Raw genomic sequence first — 17,857 nt, forward strand, 5'->3', positions numbered from 1 at the left:
TAAAGGTTACAATTCTTTTGTAATTTTATTTTGATTAAAACAAAGTGGAAGGCGCAGCTAATAAATGAAAATAATTAAGATATTATTAATTAATCGTCAAATGAAAAAAAAAATCAAAAAATAATAATTAATATGATATAATTAAAAGTTAATGAAAATAACTAAATAATTTAAGTAATATATTTAAAATAATTCAAAATGAATGATTAATTAAATAGTAATTTGGAAATAATTTTATAAATAAATAAAAATTTCGGTAAATATTGGCCTGAAAATTTTTTGGGAGATGGGGGGGGGTCGGTGTTAATCAAGGCTTTTACTTCGGGCATAGAAGAGGCCAGAATCACCCCTGGTCCAAGGCCTACTTAAAAAGGGTCTTTAAATTCAAAAATTTGGTTGAACTAACCATCTCTCTTTTTCTATGACCACTGGTTCGACACGAAAATTTCTGAAAATAGAAGACCCCTAAAACATTTTTTTCTAAATAGCGAGTTTTCAGGGTGTAATTTTCCCATTATTCAAGAGGTCAAGGGTTCTCAGACAATCTTAATAAGATATTATCCCCACTAGTCCCTCCCTTTGTCCAGTGAACCATTTTACTATAGCCTTTCACTTTATAATCAAAATTTTTCTACAGCAAAAATGGATCTACCATCCCCTTCAGGCCCATTATCAAAGCTTAATCTAAGTATATTCCTCAAAATGAAAAGACTTTAAGGGATTTTGCTCCTTCCTTCAGATTGACCTGAAGAACAATTGGGGTCGCGAGCTAAATGAAATTGAAAATCTCTAGGTTTATGATAGTGTATATCCATGCCACTATAGAATCTTCAAAAATTTTGAAACTAAAACTATACTGGGTATTTTTTTCTTTTTTTACAAAGACATTAACGAGAAAATAATTGTGCTCCGTTGAAAGGAACAACGTTACATTATGTGTTTTAGATGCAAGTCGAATCAGTCAGCTAAGCTACAAAGGAAAATAGAGGAAAAGCAATAATTTGTCTCCTTCTCTGTTAATGAAACGATTTCCCTATACTTTTTTCATTAAAAAAAAAACAAAAAAACATATATATGAGACACAATGCACATTGGAAAAGAAGAGGAGATGGGAAAGGGAGAAACAAAAGACCAAGAGAGATATAGAGCACTTTCAAATAAAAATTACTCTATTGGATATCGTCAAAACTCTGCTCTTACTCAGGAGAATATAATTCCAGATTTTAAAAGAAAATCTTCATATCAAGAAAGTAAAAAATGAAGAGAGAGCGAGAGAGAGAGAAAGAGAGAGAGAGAGAAAGAGAGAGAGAGAGAGAGAGAGAGAGAGAGAGAAGAGAAAGAGAGAGAGAGAAAGAGAGAGAGAGAAATAGAGAGAGAGAGAGAGAAATAGAGAGAGAGAGAGAGAGAAAGAGAAAGAGAGAGAGAGAAAGAAAGAGAGAGAAAAAGAAAGAAAGAAAGAGAGAGAGAATCTTTCCCCCTTTTTCCTCCCTCATGGGACAGAAAAGGGAGTAAGGGAGAGAGGTGCAGGAGGTTAAGAGAGGAAGAACAGAAGGATAGGAGAAAGAAAGTTAGGCGGGAGAGGGGCAAGAAGGGTACATCTAGATTATAACAGAAGGGATTATTGAAAACCTTTTCGGTGGATATTACTTTCTTCGATTTTTTTTTACAACCTTTGTTCTATATCGGATTATGCATCGGCACTGTTTCTGTTTTCTGTTTCTGTTTCTGTTTTTTCTTGCCTGTTTCTGCCTGTTTCTGTTTCTGTTTTTACAAAAAACAGAACAGAAAACAGAAACAGGCTACCTGTTTTTGTTTTACCTGTTTCTGTTTCTGTTCTGTTTTTTTTTTTCATCTGTTTTTTTCCGTTTCTGTTTTTTTTTTCAAATGCCGCGCTATCTAGCGGGCATGATACCGAAACGCATGATACCTACCCGTACCTACCGTACCGAAACGCACATCTAGCGGGCATGATACCATGATACTGTTGATTTTTGAATTTAAACAAAAAGGGAATAGTTGTGGGAAAAGTCAAAGTCATGGCCGATTGTAGAAAAAAGCTAAGACAGATTGTCCAATTAAGTGGGCAACCCAGTCAAGGTTAATTTTACCCCTTTGATTGCCGTTGTGACTGTCTCCCATTTATGCTACACCTCTCCGTGCATGCATGTCCCTTGACAATGCCGAAATAGAGTCAACCCGTTGACTACGGGTTGACTACTTGAAAATTTTCCTCTCATGCATGTCACTCCACAATGCTCAACTAGAGTCAACCTCTCATGCTAATTCACGGCGGGGTAAATCTGAGCGAAAGAGAGAGATAGAGAAAGAGAGAGAAGCTTGAACGCTATACAGTGGACATGGGCTAGATGGGAACCCCATATGACAATGTCTCTACTGTTGGTATATGTGTAGCGGATGGCTATTACCGCTTGAGCAACGGTCTAACCATTGACGGCTTTAAGGATTCGTGCTTTAAGCGGCAAACATGGGCTCAATGAAATCCCATATAAAAGAGGAATATAGCGTTGGTATTTACTTAGAGCAATGGGTTACCGCTAGAACAGCGGTCCAACAAGCCACGGCTTGAAGGCATCCGTACTTTAAGCGGTGAACCTAGACACCTTGGTATGTGTGTAGCGGAGGGTTATTACCACTTGAGCAATGGTCTAACCATAGAGCGTTATAGAGCGTTGGTATTTGCTTAGAGCAATGGGTTACCGCTATAGCGACGGTTTAAATAGCCTCTAACTTAAGCGGTGGACATAAGCTAGATGGGATGACTCTGTGTCTGTCTGGTATATATTAGCAAGCAGCGGTCTAAGTAGCCTCGGCTTGAAAGCATCCGTGCTTTAAGCGGTGAATATAGTGTTGGTATATGCTTTGAGCAATGGTTTACCGCTAAAGCAACGGTCTAAGAGCAACTAGGGTAAATTGTCAATTATAAATGACATTTAAGCTTGAAAGGAATATAGCGTTGGTATCACCCGATTGGACACATTTTATGACAAATTTCGCCCCCCCCCCCCTTAAAAATACGCTAGTGTGTTGAATTACACGAAGTTGCTCATCTTTTGTATGTGACTACAAGGATTTAACAAGAAGATGTTTTCTTTCCTATTAGAAATAGAAGAAGTAAGGAAAAAACAGGAAAAACAGCTGTTAAAACAGCTGTTTTTTTTAAAAAACAGCTGTTTTCTGTTTTTTCGAAAAACAGAATAGATTACAGAAACAGATCACCTGTTTTTGTTTGACCTGTTTCTGTGTCTGTTCTGTTTTTTTTCTAACTGTTTTTTTCTGTTTTTCTCAAAAACAGAAACAGTGCCGATGCTTAACTGCGACTGCTTAAGCAATTTTTCTTGCTACTCGCTTTTCTCATACTCCACGCGCCGTTACGTCATGAACTGACCAGAGAGAAAATTTGATTGGAATCGTGGATTTACAGAGATTTAACTTCTGGGGAAAATTTTAGCATTAAAAAGTATACGAAAACTGTATCTATTTATCTGGATAAAAACTCCCAGGCAAAACTTCACTACTAGAAGAAATCAGTGCTGTCACTTACTTGAAATACTACTTCAGTAAAATTTTCCATTACTTGTACTTGAGTAAAAACTCTAGGGTGTACTTATTACTTAATACTTAAGTAAGATTACAAAATACTTATTACTTAAGATACTGATAATGTACTTGTTTTTCAAATACTTTATCTCTGACACAAAATTTTTTTGAGCGTGTGCTTTAGCAATGTACAAGAAAACATCGCCTTTGGATTTAGAGTAAACTCAGATATAGCTCCATGTCCCAATTTTGGATGTGAAATATGGTATTTGTTTATGACGAAAAAAATTACAGTATGATTATCACTTGGTTTAATTTTGTTTAAAATTTATATAATAATAAAAAATTAAATTATTTCACAGTTCACTGGTCGACAGGGAGCTAACATCCTTTGTTTTGTGCTAAATGTTGCATACTGTAGTCCATTTGAGCTTATGTTTCTGACATTAGTGTTTAAGTTTTGTCATCTTGTCAACTTATCCAGATTTCTACCATTTCATCATCTTCAGGACCATGATAATGGTAAGACTACTGAAGCTATGAATCTTTACCCATCTAAATGTAGTTTGCAATAAACAAGTCTGTGGAATTCTAGCTAGATCCAATGCAGGGGTATTTTCTCAAATTTATTTCGGCAAAAGGAAAACTCAATTTTGTTAAAACTTTAAACCCCCTCCCCCTCGCCCTATTTGAGATAGTGTTTGTGATACCGGAACCTGATATAAACCCTGATCCTAGGCATCTTTGGTCTAGCTTTCATTCGGATCCGTTGCTCCATTCGTAAGCTATACTAAATTAAACAGAATTTTGTTCAGCAATTAAAACCCACTCCCCCTTGTCATATTTGAGCTAGGGTCTTCATCCTAAGACTTGATACGTGTCATGGTCTTAGGCCTCTTTGGTTCAATCTTCATTCAGATCCATCACTCCGGTCGCAAATTACTATGAATTAAATGAAAAACTTTTCTTTGGCAGGTAAAGCCATCTCCCTCTTGTTCTATTTGAGCTAGGGTCTTCATCTTATGTGTCTCATGGTCCTTGGCACCTATGGTTCAATTTTCATCCAAATTCGGCCGGTGGTTCTCCCGCTATATTCGATTGCACAGACGGACGGACAGGTTTTGCAAAGTCTTACGTAGCCATGTTGGCTCACTGGATCCCAAAAAGGAAAGAATAGTATATCATCATCCAGGCATCATCACCTATTTTGATGGTGGAAACACTCCATCAAGATAGGTTTTGGGGATCCGTTTGTCCGTCCGCCCGTCTGTGCGATCGAGTATAGTGGGAGAACCGCCGGTCGGATTTGGGTTAAAATTGAACGATTTGGGTTAAAATTGACCTTAATTAGGGCGATGGGGAGGGGGGTTTAAGTTTGAAAAAAATTGAGTGTTGCGTTAATTCAGTGTAACTTGCGAATGGAGAGACGAATTTTGATGAAAATTGAATAAAGATGCCTAAGAGTATGATACGTATTGAGTTCTGGGAGGGGGGCCTAGCTTATTTAGGTCGAGGGGAGGGGGCTTTAAGTGCTGAAAAAGTTGACTTTTTCGTTTAACTCAGTTTATCTTGCGAATGAAGTAAGGGATCTAATTGAAAATTACGCCAAAGATGCCAAAAACCATAAGACACATGATGTTTGGAGTTGAAGAATCTAGCTTAATTAGGGTGAGGGGAGAGGGCTTTGATTGCTAAGAAAAAGTTGAGCTTTTCATTTAATTCAGTGTAACTTGCGAGTAGAGTGATGGACCTCAATGAAAATTGAACTAAAGATGCCGAAAGACAACCAAAATATAACGAAAGAGACTCAAATAGAACGAGGAGGAGTGGGTTGTAAGTGCTAAAAAAAAAGTCGAGCTTTTTGTTGAATTCAGTACAACTTACGAATGGAGCAACAGATCCGAATGAAAGCTAGATCAAAGATGCCTAGGATCAGGGCTCATATTGAGCTCTGATATCACAAACCCTATCTCAAATACAGCAAAGGGGAGGGGTCTCAAGTTTTAAGAAAGTAGAGCTTTTCTTCAATTTAGTAGGGCCTATAACTAATTCCACCCATGGCTTGCCCAAAGCCTGGAAATATCCCTTTTTCCAAAATGAGCCATACTGAAGCCAACCTTCAACCTGTTTTATTCTTTTTTTCCCCGGGTGAATTCCGACCTTATGGTTTTTGCCACTTCATGGCGTGCATGGCGTCAACTGCTGCTAGAAATAGATAAGTTGTAACTTCTGCAGTTTGACCAACCGTATGGAAAACGTCTGAATCAGCGGGCTTGCTGCAGGCCCGTGATTTTATAATTTATGTGTGTAGGGAGTTTTACAGACCATCTGAATTGACTAGGCAGCATACGGCTTGCTTCAGTAAAAACCAGCCAATGGATGTAGATGTCATACATTTTCATAGCGCGTCTGAAATTTCAAACAGTTCGTGGTAACGAACTCTAAAAAACGGAGTTTTGATACCAATAGCTACATCAAAAGAATTGCACTTTAATGCTGATTTTAAGTATATAAGTTTGATCAAGTTTAGTCTTACCCATCAAAAGTTGCGAGCCTGAGAAAATTTGTCTTATTTTAGAAAATAGGGGTAAAAACCCCCTAAAAGTCTTAGAATCTTAACGAAAATCTCACCATGAGATTCAGTGTATCAGATAACCTCAACCTAGAAGTTTCAAGCTCCTATCAACAAAAATGTGGAATTTTGTATTTTTGCCAGAAGACAAGATCACGGATTTTTTTTTTTTTTCAGGGGTGATTGTATCGACCCAGTCGTCCTAGAATGTTGCGACACGGCTCATTCTGACGGAAATTGAAATTTCTAGTGTCCTTTTTAAGTGACCAAAAAAATAGAGGGCATCTAGGCCCCCTCCCACGCTCATTTTCCCCAAAGTCACCGGATCAAAATTTTGAGACAGCCATTCTGTTCAAATTAGTCGAAAACCCAATAACTATGTCTTTGGGGACGACTTGATCCCCCCAGTCCCTAGGGGAGGGACTGCAAGTTACAAATTTGACCATTGTTTACATATAGTAATTGTTAATTATGAAGTGTACAGACGTTTTCAAGGGACTTTTTCGCGTCGGGGTGGGGGTTGGTTGCAAGTAGGAGGTTACGTGGGAGGATCTTTCCATGGAGGAATTTTTCACGAAGGAAGAGAATTTCCATGAAGGTGGCGCAAGATTACTTAGCATTATTTAAAAAAAAACAATGAGAAAATAAATATATTTTTTCAACTGGAAGTAATGAGCAGAAGTAAACTTATATTAAGAGGTATTTCTCAGAGGTTTAGTTTCTATTGCTCTAAAAGTTTAGTTTCTATTGCTCTATTTGACGCACCGGCAAGAAAAAACTTATTTTTGCATTCGGTTATTTCTGAGAGGTTTTAATGAAAATGTCACGTTTCTTAATGCCAAGACAATGATTTTTCACGCCTTCGTGGCAATATATGGCTGGCCCACTCCATAGCAACCAATTCAAGAGGGGAAAATTGTTATTAGAGATACAAATAAAACATATTAAAACGTGTAGTTTTTGTTGCTCTATTAGACGCAACAGCAAGAAAAAGAGACTTATTTTTGCATTCCGTTATTTCTGTGAGGTTTTAACAAAAATGCCAAGTTAGAGCCAAGACTATCCACTTTTCATGCCACCGTGACAATATGTGGCTGGCTCACCCCCTAGTAACCAATTCAAGAGGACAGGCTTGTCATTTGAGATACAAATAATACATATTAAGAGTTATTTCTGAGAGGTCTTAATGAAAATGCCACAATTCTTTGACTGGGTGCAGATTTCAGACCCCCCACCCCAAACCACTGAAAAATTCTTTTTAATACCTCTTACCTTAACTTTAACCCATAGAACATGCTAGTTCAAGCAATTCACGCCACCGAGGCAACATGTGGCAGGCCCAAGGCATTCCAGTGGTACATTTTATCCAATCTTTGCCAAAGTTCTACTTTTTAAATTAGATTAAAAACTTTAGCGTAAAGAACGAGGGATTGCGGAGGGGACAACCCATTTCATGTACGGAGAAATTTCTGTTCGTTTTAAGTTTTAATGTCGCTCCTCACTTTCAGTTAAAAAAACTATTTTTTTTTATTTAATTTCTGAAGGTTTTTGAATTAATACAAGTTTGATTTTGGCTCTCCGCATATAAATTATTAAAATGAAATTTGTATATTAATTCTTTTTTTGGGTAAATGGCTTTCTCTTAGTTTTGATCAGACGATTTTGAGAAATAAGGGGTGGGGGAGGAAGCCTAAATGCCCACCACTTTGTGATTACTTAAAAATGCACCTAGAACTTTTAATTTTTAACAAACGTTTTTATTAGTAAAAAATATACGTAACTTAAGAATTGACTTACGTAACAAACTTTTATATTCTTATATTTGTATTATGTATACGAGGGGGTTTGTAACTTCGTTAATACGTCGCTCTTTACACTAAATCAAAAGTTTTGTAACGATTCTTTAAGAATGACCCCTGAATCAGAAAGAACGTAGAATATATAGTTGAAATTACTAAAAATACTTTAGCATAAAGAACGAGGTATTTATTTCCTCCTAAATACCTCGCTCTTTATGCTAAAGTATTTTTAGAACTCCTCATATGCTTAATAGTTTCTGCTCGTTTTAAGTTTCAATGCTACTCCTTACTTTCAATTGAAAAAACGTTTTCATGTTTATTTTTTCATTGTTATTTTATAGTAATGCTAGAAAATCCTTCGCCCTTTTCATTGAATTTTTCTTCCCCCATGACATATTCTTCCAAGAAAAGATCCTCCCAGATAGCCCCTCCCCTCAACCCCACATCCCAAACAAAAAAAAATCCTTCTGAAAACGTCTGTATACTTTCCAATAACCATTACTACATGTAAACACTGGTCAAAGTTTGTAACTTGCAGCCCGTCCCCCAGGGATTGTGGGGAGTAAGTCATTTCCAAATACCCAGCTACTATGGTTTTCGACTATGCGGAACAAAATGGCTATCTAAAAATTTTGATCCTTTGACTTTGGGAAAAAATAAGCGTGGGAAGAGGCCTAGGTTCCCTCCAAGTTTTTCGGTCACTTAAAAAGGGCACTAAAACTTTTCATTTTCGTTAGAATGAGCCCTCTTGTGACATTCTAGGACTGCTTGGTCGATAAGATGACCCCTGGGAAAAAAAATAAATAAACACAAACCCGTGATTTGTCTTCTGGCAAAAAATACGAAATTCCACATTTTTGTTGAAAGGAGCTTGAAATTTTTGCTCTAGGGTTCTCTGATACGCTGAATGCAATGGTGTGATTTTCGTTAAGATTCTATGACTTTTAGGGGATGTTGCCCCCTATTTTCCAAAATAAGGCAAATTTTCTCAGGCTCGTAACTTTTGATGACAAAGACTAAATTTGATGAAACTTATATATTTAGAATCAGCATGAAAATTCAATTTTTTGATGTATCTTTTAGCGTCGAGATTCCGTTTTTTAGAATTTCGTTTACTATTTAGCCGGGTGGCTGCTTACTACAGTTCGTTACCACGAACTGTTTGACAAGGGATTTCTACACATGTCGAATAGGTTATTCCATAGAAAGGGTTATCCAAATAATAAAATTAGAAATACTTTCATAGTTCACCTGTCTAACGCTCCATTCCATTGAAGGAGAACGTTTTTCGAATCCTAATGCCAACAAAAATCTTTATTTTTGTAAAAAAAAAAAAAAAAAAAAAAAAAAAAAAAAAAAAACAGAAAAAAACGTCCTGAAAGAAGAAAAAACATTTTGAATGAAAATGAAATACTGAAGGAAAAACGGTTTGAAAGAACAAATGAAATCTTGAAAAAATTAAATCCCGAAAAAACTCCTGTGTGTGCCGATATTACGTAACACCCTATGTGTGCGCTGCCATTATAACATCTATCTATATAAAAATAAGTTGTATGTATGTTAGTTTGTCCGCATATGACGTCATTATCAGTACATAAGGCCTTGTGTATGATGTCATTATAAGATAACGTTACAGACTGGGACACAAATGACGACCGGGACTCCGGGACACAGGGAATATAAATGACGACCGGGGCACTTGAAGAGAAATTACAGACCGGGACACGAATGGCGACCGGGACACAAGGACACAACTTCAACGGTAAAGCCAGGGTGGGCACAGGGGGGATATAGAAATGATGACGGGGACACAGGGAATATTCGATTAGCGACCACCATCAACAAAGCTCAAGGGCAATGATTAGTAAAAAAACGGTATAAATCTGAATACGGATTGTATTTCCCATGGACAATTATATGTTGCATGTTCAAGAATCGGTAAACCTGACAATGTATTTATATGCACAGACGAAGGGACAGCGAAGAATGTTGTTTATTCGCAAGTTTTACGTAGTTAAAAACACACACACACACATATATATATATATATATATATATATATATATATATATATATATATATATATATATATATATATATATATATATATATATATAAAATAAGTTGTCTGTCTGTCTCTGGATCAGGTGACGTCATGTTTCTGTGTTGACTGACGTCATGAAATTAGTTGTCGTCATTTTTGCTTTGACGGTGACGTCATTCAAGATATTTAAGACATGCGTTCACGGAAAAATGTTTAATTGTAAAATGACTGAAGAACCTACAATGGCAACAGCCGAGGAAGCTGCTCAAAGAGTCTATGCCAAAAAACTTGCTGCTGATAGAGAAAGTAAGAAAAGAAAGCGTGCCGAGGAATCACAAGAACAGCAAGAAAACAGGCTTGCAGCTGATAGAGAAAGTAAGAAAAGAAAGCGTGCCGAGGAATCACAAGAACAGCAAGAAAACAGGCTTGCGGCTAAAGAACGCAAAACCGCGGAGTTAGATGAAAATCCACTTGGAAAGCGAGAGTCAAAACATATCAAAACTGAAAATGATAGCGATGATGATTGGATTTGGGATTTTGACTTGGATAAGGTCATCAATGCCTACCAGATTTAAGTTAAAAAACAAAGGTTCGGCGATATGTACTTCATAGTGACGCTGAAAAATAAAGAAGAAAAAAAACTGAAAAAATATAAAAAACTAAAAAAAACTAAAAAGAAAAACACTCAAAGATAAATTACAGACTGGGACACAAATGACGACCGACACAGAGGGAATATAAATGACGACCGGGAACCTCAAAGAAAAATTACAGACTGGGACACCCGGACACAAATCACGACCGGGAATATAATGACGACCGGGACACAGGGACACAACTACAACGGGGACGCCGGGGGCACAGGCAGGATATATAATTGACGACTGAGACACAGGGATAGTTTGAATAGAAATTACAGACCGGGACACCGGGACACAAATGACGACCGGGTCACTGGGACACAGGGAATATAAATGACGACCGGGACACTCAAAGAGAAATTACAAACTGGGACACCAGGACACAAATGACGACCGGGACACTCAAAGAGAAATTACAAACTGGGACACCAGGACACAAAGGACGACCGGGACACAGGGAATATAAATGCTATTTATATGCACAGACAATGGGACAGCGAAGAATGTTGTATATTCGCATGTTTTACGTAGTTAAAAATATATATTTATATCTATCTCTATTCACAGGTGGGACACAGGGACACAGCTACAATGGCGCGTAACTAATATGGCGCGTAACGACTTACGCGCGCGGGGGGGCTTGGGGGGGGCGCGAATCGCCCCACCAACTAGGTGTTGGGGTGGCGCGAAGCGCCACCCCAACAGCTAGTATATATATATATATATATATATATATATATATATATTTATCTATATTCACAGGTGAGACAAAGGGACACAGCTACAATGGCGCATAACTAATACGGCACGTAACGACTCACGCGTGCGAGGGAGCTTGGGGGGCGTGAGCTCCATCCAGTCCAAAGTTTATACATAAATGTTCCATAAAAACTTTATATGCCCCGGGGCATAACTTACAATCCTTACACATTTGCTCTAGGGGATTCAGTCCACCCTAAAGACATTGTTATACGAATTTTGGAATATTGGTAACAAAATGACTACCTCACTATTGCAACTGAATGGGTTTCGGGAAAAGAGTATATCAGGGATGGGGGGGGGTAGCTTCTCTCCATCATGTTTGACTCAGGGAACTAGAACTCGAAGCAACATACCCTACCGTGTAATTAACGCCTCTAACAAAATTCCCCGACAATAGAATACAGCTGATCAGTTAAAACTCTTGGCATGTATAATTTGCACTTGGTCCAACTGCGTATTTAAAAAAAATCAATAAATGCTTCTGTTGACAACGGAATTTGCTCAACGGACAATCTTAAAAATCAGTTGCCAAGTCAGAAAATTACTATTCGTTACATGAAACTCTGACAAGACCCGTTTATCGGAAAGCTGACCTGTTTATCTTAATGCTTGATTATGAAGTTTTGACAGCGTTTTTGGCAGAAATTTTTTTTCAGCTGGAGGGGTAATCAGAGGTCAGGGGGGCGAACTGGGGTCTAGAGGGAGTAGTTGTCCCCCTGCCCGATAAAAAAATACGTTAGATTTCTTGTGTAGGTGTAATTGTTTACCGAAATCAATTGACTCTTGGTATCTGAATTTTTGCGGCAGAAAATATTTTAAATTTAACTAATTAGTTTTGCTTTTTGATTTTCACAATTTTCAACGAGGCAACACAGACGACATTGTGGTAATGCTCAGGGGTAGATACTAAAGGCCTTATCCAACGGATTTCTTCTGTGAATTAGTTTTTTTTTGGGGGGGGTCAGGCACGTACGCAGGAATTTACTCAGGAAGGGAGCCCGAATCTTTCAAATCCCTTATTCTGTGAAAAGTATCAGAATATTATGGGAAAATAAAAGACATAATATTTCGGGGGCGGGCCTGGAGCTCACCCCCTCCTCGTACGTGCCAGGGGGGGGGGCTACAAAAATCTTATAAAACACATCAAAAATTTGTTAAATTATCAGAGGTGTGATTCTGTTAGTAGAGCGCTCGACTTTATATATATATATATATATATATATATATATATATATATATATATATATATATATATATATATATATATATATATATATATATATATATATATATATATATATATATGTATATATATATATATATACAGCTAACTTTAGATCATCGACTATAGACTAGCTTTATAATTTGTATCATAGCTTGAAATTCACTGTTGTAAAGAAAGAAATTACCGTATTTCCAGAGTTCATATTATTTCTTATTTTAATCTTTAAATCGAGTAATATTTAAGCATGTTTCTTACAATTTAAGATTGTATGCCTGACTGGTGTCATTACTGTAGCTTCCAGTATTCTAATCTTGGTTCGCAGATTTATCTTCCTATCCTTCTAAAGTTTTTACAACTGCGATAAAAATACCCTGGATCTTGGCTACTCTAGTCTAAAAAACATCATCATAATAAGTAATTTAATAAAAAAAACTAGTTTTTTAACTGAAAGTAAGGAGCGACATTAAAACTTAAAACGAACAGAAATTACTCCGTATATGAAATGGGTTGTCCCCTCCGCAGTCCCACGCTCTTTACGCTAAAGTTTGACTCTTTGCCACAATTCTACTTTTTAAAACAACTAAAAACTTTAGCGTAAAGAGCGTGGGACTGCGGAGGGGACAACCCATTTCATATACGGAGTAATTTCTGTTCGTTTTAAGTTTTAATGTCGCTCCTTACTTTCAGTTAAAAAAACTAGTTTTTTTTATTAAATTTCTGAACGTTTTTGAATTAATGCATGTTTGATTTTGGCTCTCCGCGCATAAATTATTGAAATGAAATTAGTATATTAATTTTTCTTTGGCTAAATGGCTTTCTCTTAGTTTTGATCAGACGATTTTTGAGAAATAAGGGGTGGGGAAGGAGGCCTAGCTGCCCTCCAATTTTTCGGTTACTTAAAAAGGCTACTAGAACTTTTAATATTCAACGAACGTTTTTATTAGTAAAAAATATACGTAACTTAAGAATTAACTTACGTAACAAACTTTTATATTCTTATATTTTTATTATGTGTACGAGGGGGTTTGTACCCTCGTTAATACCTCGCTCTTTACACTAAATCGTAAGTTTTGTTCCAATTCTTTAAGAATGACCCCTGAATCAAATAGGCCGTAGAATAAATAGTTGAAATCACTAAAAATATTTTAGCATAAAGAGCGAGGTATTTATCTCCTCCTAAATACCTCGCTCTTTATGCTAAAGTATTTTTAGAACCCTTCATATGCGTAATAATCTCTGTTTGTTTTAAATTTCAATGCTATTCCTTACTTTCATTTGAAAAAAATTTTCTTGTTTATTTTTTCATTGTTTTTTTTTATAGTAATGCTAGAAAATCCTGCGCCCTTTTCATTGAATTTTTTTCCCCCATAGCATATTTCTCCAAGGAAAGATCCTCCCACATAGCCCCCTCCCTCAACCCTACCCCCAAAACCAAAAAAATCACCCTGAAAACGTCTGTACACTTCCCAATAACCATTATTATATGTAAACACTGGTTGAAGTTTGTAACTTGCAACCCCTCCCCCAGGGACTGTGGGGGAGTAAGTCATCCCCAAAAACATAGTTATTAAGATTTTCGACTATGCCAAACAAAATGGCTATCTCAAAATTTTGATCCGTTGACTTTAAGAAAAAAATGAGCGTGGGAGGGGGCCTAGATGCCCTCCAATTTTTTTGGTCACTTAAAAAGGGCACTAGAACTTTTCATTTCCGTTAGAATGAGAATGTAGAAAAAACGCCTGTATACTTCCCAATAACCATTACTATATGTAAGCACAGGTCAAAGTTTGTAACTTATTGCCCCTCCCACGGGGACTGTGGGGGAGTAAGTCGTCCCCAAAGACATAGTTATAAGGTTTTTCGACTACGCTGAATAAAATGGCTATCTCAGAATTTTGATCCGTTGACTTTGGGAAAATAATTAGCGTGGGAGGGGGCCTAGGTGCCCTCCAATTTTTATGGTCACTTAAAAAGGGCACTAGAACTTTTCATTTCCGTTAGAATGAGCCCTCTTGCAACATTCTAGGACAACTGGGTCGATACGATCACCCCTGGGGAAAAAAAAAACAAAAAAAAAAAAAAACAAATAAACACGCACCCGTGATTTGTCTTCTGGCAAAAAATGCAAAATTCCACATTTTTGTAGATAGGAGCTTGAAACTTCTACAGTAGGGTTCTCTGATACGCTGAATCTGATGGTGTCATTTTCGTTAAGATCCTACGACTTTTAGGGGGTGTTTCCCCCTATTTTCCTAAATAAGGCAAATTTTCTCAGGCTCGTAACTTTTGATGGCTAAGATTACACTTGATGAAACTTATATATTTAAAATCAGCATTAAAATGCGATTCTTTTGATGTAGCTATTTATATCAAAATTCAATTTTTTAGAGTTTTGGTTACAATTGAGCCGGATGTCCACTCCGCAATCCCTCGCTCTTTACGCTAAAGTTTGACTCTTTGCCACAATCTTGCTTTTTAAAACAATTAAAAGCTTTAGCGTAAAGAGTGAGGGATTGCGGAGGGGACAACCCATTTCATGTACGGAATAATTTATGTTCGTTTTAAGTTTTAATGTCGCTCCTTACTTTCAGTTAAAAAACCTAGTTTTTTTATGTAATATACAAAGAGGCTGCTTCCTCATCAACGCCCCGCTCTTTACGCTAAGGTTTTTTTACTGTTATGTTTAAACGTTATTAAAACTTATAAATTAGCTTACGTAAAGAAGTTTTGTATTCTCATGTTTTTATTACATATATGAGGGGGTTCGCCCCCTCGTCAGTACCTCGCTCTTTACATTAAAGCTTAGATTTTGTCCCAATTCATTAAGAATGACCCCTGGATCACCAAAGCCATAAAATAAATAGTTGAAATTACTAAAAATACTTTAGCGTAAAGATCGGGGTATTAGGAGGAGGTGAGCTCCTCATGTGGATAATAATTTCCGTTCGTTTTAAGTTTTAATGCTGCTCTTTACTTCCAGCTGAAAAAAACTTTTTCATATTTCTTTTTTCATTGTTTTTTTTTTAATAATGCTAGTAAATCCTGCGCTCCCTTCATGGAAATTTTCTTCTACCATGACAAATTCCTCGATGGAAGGCTCCCCCAGCCTATCCCCCTATTATCAACCCCTCCTCCCAACCAAAAAAATCCTACTGAAAACGCCTACACACTTCCCAATAACCATTACTATATGTAAGCACTGGTCAAATTTTGTAACTTGTAGCCCCTCCCCCAGGGACTGTGGGGGAGTAAGTCATCTCAAAGACATAGTTTTTATGGTTTTTTACTATGTTGAAAAAAATGGCTATCTCAAAATTTTGATCCGTTGACTTTAGGAAAAACATAAGCGTGGGAGGGGGCCTAGATGCCCTCCAATTTTTTGGTCACTAAAAAATGGCACTAGAACTTTTCATTTCCATTAGAATGAGCCCTCTTGCGACATTCTAGGACCACTTGGTCGATACGATGACCCCTGAAAAAAAAAAAAAAAACAAATAAACACGCACCCGTGATTTGTCTTCTGGCAAAAAATACAAAATTCCACATTTTTGTAGATAGGAGCTTGAAACTTTTACAGTAGTATTCTCTGAGACGCTGAATCTGATGGTGTCATTTTCGTTAAGATCGTACGACTTTTAGGGGGTGTTTCCCCCTATTTTCCTAAATAAGGCAAATTTTCTCAGGCTCGTAACTTTTGATGGGTAAGACTAAACTTGATGAAACTTATATATTTAAAATCAGCATTAAAATGCGATTCTTTTGATGTTGCTATTGATATCAAAATTCAATTTTTTAGAGTTTTGGTTACTATTGAGCCGGATCGCTCCTTACTACAGTTCGTTACCACGAACTGTTTGATTTACTGCCTTGAGGAACCAAGATTCTTCTTTCAGAGAGTTTCTCTGAACAGATGTTCAGAGAGTTTAATGTTCAGATAGCTTATGAATAGTTTCTCTCAAATATTCATCCCAGGGTCCAACAACGCTCCAAAAAGGTAATTAGCTTTCCTATATGTTCGCTTTTGGCTAACCCTAGAAACTATTCCCCAAAACCCTCAGTGTAAGGGTTGTAAGTTATGCCCTGGGTGCACATAAGGCTTATATAGAAAGGGTGATCATATAAACTTTGGAGGGGGCTCAATCTTCCGGTCTTCTTCTTAAGATTCAGAGTGATCGGAGTGTTGATACCCCCCCACTGCTCCTCGTATTTTCCTGAAATAAACCTGATAGAAATTTTGAGCCGGCCATTTCTTGTCATAGAGACTTCAAAAATGTTTCGTTCGATTGGAAATGGAAAGGGCTATTCCCTTTTAATAGTCAAAGTGAATATAGGGCAACAAGCTCCCCCAGACCCATAAATTCCCATGATATAAGCGTTTGGTTCAGCGTAGTTGAAAAGTCTGGAAATTTTGTCTTTTAGGATGACAACCCTCCTCCATATGACCTCAGCGCAAGGGTTGAAAGTTATGCCCCGAGGGCTTATAAGGTTTATGTGAAAAGCATGGTCGTAGAAACTCTGGAGGGGGCTTATTTGATTGGAAATCAGATGTTCTAGTGTCCTTTGTATGAGTCAAAGTGATCGGGGGTTGTCCCCCTACGTCGAATTTTCCACAAATGCATGCGATACAAATTTTGAGATAGCAATTTATTCAAAAATAGTCCAAAGATCATATAATAAGGTATTACGGGTTGATAAAATTCCCCAGAATCTGAGGGTAGGGGTTGTTAGTAATGCCCCAAGGGTATACAAGGTTTTTATGGCACTTGGTATTAACCAAGTGACATATAGCATACGCAGATTCTGTCGGTCTGTCTGTCGGTCCTGGTTTTGTTACTTTAGGCACTTCAAGGTAAGCTAGGACGATGAAATTTGGCGGGCGTATCAGGGACCCGACCAGATTTATTTATTTATTTATTTTCTTTATTTTCCTCAAAAAAAGGAGGAGTACGCTACAATATAATATAAAGAAAAAACAAATGATAACACTTACAATCAAAACCTATCAAATACTGATCAAATACTTAAAAAAAAAAGATACAAAAACACTTGCTAAATAGATTAGCCTATAAATCATGAAGAACCAGAACTGTTACTAAAAAACGGAAATAAATTGTGACCTAAAAGGTTAATTTTCGCCTTATCTTCAAATGTTTTATATTTTTTCTTTATACAGACTGCAGTATCCTTCACATTAAGCTTTTAAACAATCTCAGTGTTACTAAAAGAAAGGGGGAAACCAAGTAAAAAATTACAAAA

General features: G+C 37.0%; 1 protein-coding gene across 1 annotated transcript in view; it reads left to right on the forward strand.

Moving 5' to 3' along the window:
- The window catches only part of LOC136026522 (annexin A7-like), a 216,870-nt gene that overhangs the window by 129,052 nt on the left and 69,961 nt on the right, over positions 1 to 17,857 (forward strand). The window lies entirely within an intron of this gene.

This window comes from Artemia franciscana, chromosome 4 (assembly GCF_032884065.1).
Source record: "Artemia franciscana chromosome 4, ASM3288406v1, whole genome shotgun sequence".
In the NCBI taxonomy this organism is placed as follows: Eukaryota; Metazoa; Arthropoda; class Branchiopoda; order Anostraca; family Artemiidae; genus Artemia; species Artemia franciscana.